This window comes from Gavialis gangeticus, unplaced genomic scaffold (genome assembly GCF_001723915.1).
Source record: "Gavialis gangeticus isolate Ggan-Ray unplaced genomic scaffold, GavGan_comp1, whole genome shotgun sequence".
In the NCBI taxonomy this organism is placed as follows: domain Eukaryota; kingdom Metazoa; phylum Chordata; order Crocodylia; family Gavialidae; genus Gavialis; species Gavialis gangeticus.
Genome location: NW_017728994.1, coordinates 18,427,059 through 18,431,924, shown reverse-complemented (window position 1 = coordinate 18,431,924; position 4,866 = coordinate 18,427,059).

Sequence of the window (4,866 nt, the reverse complement as noted above, 5' to 3'; positions counted from 1 at the left end):
GGGATGGGAGGCAGATGGGGCCATTCGTACTGCCACTGCAGAGGGAAGGACCGCCCCCCCCCCCACAGCCCAGGGCCCTGGGCATGTGCCTAGTTTCCCTATGTGTTAATCTGGTCCTGCTTGTTGGTGGTTTAAAAAAAGAAACATTGTGAGAGCCAAGCAGAAAGAGGCTTGAGTTTTGAAGACACAATCCATAAGATGATCTTCTGCTTAGAAAGAAACTATTGAAGAATCCTTATTCAAGTAGATCTCGGCTTTTTATGATTTGACACTGAAATCAATCACTATAAAAGTGAACAAAGAATTTGGTTTCCATTTTGTAATATGTTCATAGCAAAATAATCTTCCTTTATTTTTCCAGTTTGACAGAGCAAAACTGACATCTGTATTCTTACTGTATTACTGTCTACACAGCCTTATACCATATGCAGGGGTCCTATTGACATTCTTTTTATTGACATGAGTTGTTAAGCTAGTAGACTCCAGATCAAATTGCTTTTTCCTGTGTACAGTTTTGTCAGTTTAGAGAATTATCAGAATTCAACATCATTTTGTGAATTTAGCTGTTGTTTCAATAGCACTGTGCAGTTTTTTATGAATGGTTTTTAAATAAACATTTCAGGATTCTACATAGAGCAAAATCCTCAAGAAGTTTCAGAGAAAGAAGTGATTTTTTTCTTCCGGTCTTTAGCTTTGCAGATTACTGGATAGAAAATGATATATATTGTAATTCTTTGATTTATTTTATCTTCTAGAAAAAGTCCAATATGATGAAATTTATCCCTGGGCTTTAACTTCCATTAGTTGAATCATCATGACTCCATATATATTCTTCTGTCTTTTACAATATTGAAATCTTGCTCCCATATCAGGATGTGTTTATTATCTTTCCTACAGAAAATCTAATGGGTAATAAAGGAAATATTCCCATTGACCCCAGTCTGTTTTAACACATTCTAAAGCAACACATACCAAACTGAAGTTGAGCAAAATATGTGTGACAGGAGGGCGTTTTGAGGCTAGTCTCATCATCAGCTCGCCCACCTGTCTAGGGCAGTCTGCCCACCTGACTCTTCTGTCACACCTTTGTTGGAATTAAATAGTTGGTTGTAGGCAGGAGGCTGCAGAAGAATATATATTTATTGCCTTGATGCCAAGGGCATAATACACAGCTCTGACCTTCCCTTTACCATGTCTTGTGCGTCGCAGATGGCATCCAAAAATTACTTCCAAATTCCCTGGCCCCATTGATGGGCCACACTTGGCCCTGGCCCAAACTTGTCTCCAGGGGTCCTTAGATGTACCTGAACTACATGCCCCCTTACTGGGGCTTCAACTCTGTCCCCTCACAGGGGCTTCAACTCCGGCCAGCCAATGTGCAGTCCTTCAGGCCCCCATGGAACCTACTCTGTGTGGCCTCTGGCACCACTCTACCCCCTCACTGGGGCTTCTGGGACTCACACCTTTGGGCTTCTGGTCCCTCTAGGTGAACTGTGGCTCTGCCTCAGGCCCCACTCAGTGGGCCTGCTCCCCTAGCCTTTCCCCTCCACAGGGTCACCCACAACACAGTGGGGGCTGGGGCTTTCTGGCTCCCCATGCTTGCCTTTCACTAGGGAGGCAATGGCAGTGGCATTTCCTGGAGACTGCCCTGCCACAGGTAGCCCCACGACATCATCCAACCCCAGCAGGATGTAGTTTCAGGTCATGCCCCAGGACCAGGAACCTTCTCCATCCTCATAGTTCCTATTCTGAACCTCCTGGGTATTCTGGGAGCAGTTCCCAGTTGCAAATGGCAGCCCTGCTCCTTGGGTCTGGTCTTATACCCTGGTTGCCTAGCCCTATACCAATTAGGTAGCTTTCTGGGTACCATGTGACCACCTGATTGGGTCTGCTTCCACCTGCATGCTGGTCTGTAGCCTGCTCAAGCCCTTAAAGTGGGCCCTGCCACAGTGTATGCCAAACCAAGCATCTTTAAATAACAGAGCCGGTCAAATTTTTCAGAATTGTGAGCTTTTAATTAAATTTGGATCAAGTGTTGATGTTTGATTTGAATCCAGCTCCACCCAAGCTGTGGTAGATGTGAAACTTGGACATTTGTTTTTATTATAAAGATACCTTACTCTACTAGATATCTTACCCCACTAAATTATGAGTATATGCAAAGTAGATCATAGATCCATAATAGATCATAATAAAATGGCTAAGTTTTCAATCCTACGGTGTCTGAGTTTGTATGAAAGTTGGGTGAGTGTATCAAAGAAAAAATCTCTGACTAAATTGCTGACACAATTAAAATCCTTTAGGAAGCTTGTTTTATTATGTAGTCTTCATTATTTACATAGCTGTTTGACTGTTCACTAATACATTAAGGGTGGGGGCGGGGAGGAGATCAGTAAGGTCTGTTGGCCCTAGGTCAGAGATGAACTTCCATATAGCTTATCCAGGTAATACTAAGTCAGTTTTCCACTTCTGCAGATACGTGGGGATATTAATGGGAAGGTTTTATGCTAATAAAAGAGTTGGTTTATTAGGTTACACTGTTGCTGTAAATGTTCCTTAATTATCTATGTTATGATTGGAATCTGAAAAAGTATAAATTAAGTGTCTTGCATAATTTATAAAAGCTGAATGTTTCCTAATTAGTTCTGTTAAGTTAATGATATTGCTGCCTCATTTTTTCATGGCCCTGGGCAATGACCTTTACCCTTTCCATCTTTAACACTTTCTTTTAGTTCAAACACATGTGGTGACCTTCCCCATCTTGAATGTTACTTGCAAGACATAATTCTTTGGAAAATGTTACAAATCCCTTCTCCCCTCTCCCTTTTAATGTAAAGAAATTGCCTTCTTTATGCAGGCCGAGTAAAAGCCTGATTTAAACAGATCCTCTGAAGAATGTTGGTGAAGTGCATTCCTTCAGTGTTTCATAGAAACTGATGGGAGCTGCATTAACAGAAGATGTGAAAATCGTGAGGTGGGGAGAGAAAAACCTCTCTCAAAAGGATTCTAAAATAACATTTTACATCCTCAAGTAATTCCCAGCTCTCCCTGGCAACCATTCATTTCTTCCGAACAGCAGAAATTTTCAATATGAAAGTGGATTGGCTTGCTTTTCCCATGGGGCTCTGTATCTCTTCATCCACCGCCTAGGGTAAAAAGCAATGCATACGTTTACAATATAAATGTGATTTAATCGACCTCCCTGTCAGCGAGAAATGGCAAGCATATCAAACAAGCCCAAGATGTTAGGAAGAAAAAATCATAAATTATTCCAGTGATGAGTTCCTGAGCAGCATTTTGGACTACTAGATGATTCTGTGTAAAGCTGTTCCTTGAAACAATAATTAAGATAATTCTGTATGACAAGGAGGGAAATGTTCAGCTTTGTATGAAATGTGCCTTATGTTTAACAAACCAAATACTACCTATATTGATTAGAATTTTCCTTAGCCACTGCAATGCAAGGATACAATTAGCTGAACAGTGCCCCATGTATTTTTGTAAATCCTTATTTACTACATCCTATGAAAAAATGGTCACCTACTAAGTAGGAAAATTGAGAGGTTTCTTTATGGGGGGTGTTTTGTGACTCTAAATATCCCCAACAATAGTGGCTTTATGAGCATTGAATCTCCACCTATATGGAGAGTGAGAAGTTCTCTTGCTTCTGAATGTCTTTGTTATAAAGAGAGATTGACCACACTTGCTAGGGTCTATGGAGAGTTCCTCAATGGACAGATACTCATAAACCCATTTCAGAAATTTGGTTTGTGTCCTAGAGTATCTATTAGAATTACTTTCTAGTTCTAGGCAGATCTGGAAATCCATTTATTTCCCTCAATTCATTTAAAGAATATTAGGATATGCCAGGGAGAAGGAGGGTGCTTTTATACTTGAGTCTCTCAGATTGCTTAGACAGATTTTGATCTAAAACCCATGCAGCCAATTAAAGTTTTGCTATTAACTTCAATGGGTTATGGCTCAGACCCCAATGGCCTTGGTGCTTTAATGCTGTACATTATACGCAATTGTCCCATTCAGATTAGGTATGTAAATATTGTTTAAAAATATCCACTTAATCTCCTCTAATTATACTGGTTTAACTTTTTAACCAATAACACAAACTGAGTCCCAACTGGGGGTGCAGAGGCCTGGGCTGGCACCTGCCCCAGACCACCCCGCCCCACCACAGGGGAGGGGATGCAGCTGCCTGCCTGGAGCTGCATGGGGAGCCGGGGGCTGCACACAGACCCACCTGGACACAGCTGCTGCTGGGATCTGCTCCCCACGGACTTTGAAAGTGAGGAGGAGGCAGCTGCAAGTGCTGCCAGACAACACAGCCCATGTGAAGCCATGGGCAGCAGCAGCGGGCGAGGGGCTTTTCCACCCTGGTGTAGCTGCCAGTGTGCTGGGAGGGAGGAAGCAGGCAACATGGTTTGGGGATGGGTTTAAACTTCAAGTAGCCTGTTATCCCCCTGACAGCTGGCTTCCTGGCACCTGTGAATGAGCAGCTAATTGCTTAATTGATGAATCATTAGGCTATTTTCCTCTTTAACCTCATAGGCTATGGATACTAGTCCCCCCCTCGCCCCTCCCATCCTCTCCTCCTCACTCCTACTTCTCTCTTTCCCTCTTGCCTTCCCTGTTGCCTTCCTGTTCCTGAGGCCCCGCACCAACTGCCTCCCCATCTATACTGCACTGTGTGCTAAACATTAACTGGTAATGCGTTACTGGTATAAATATACTTGTTGTTTAAACATTCACATCCCAAAGTCAGATCTTCAACCACACGATGTCTGGCATTACCTGTGTAGGGTAGACATAGGAACCATATTATATAAAGCCTATTAGTTTTATTCCTTCTTA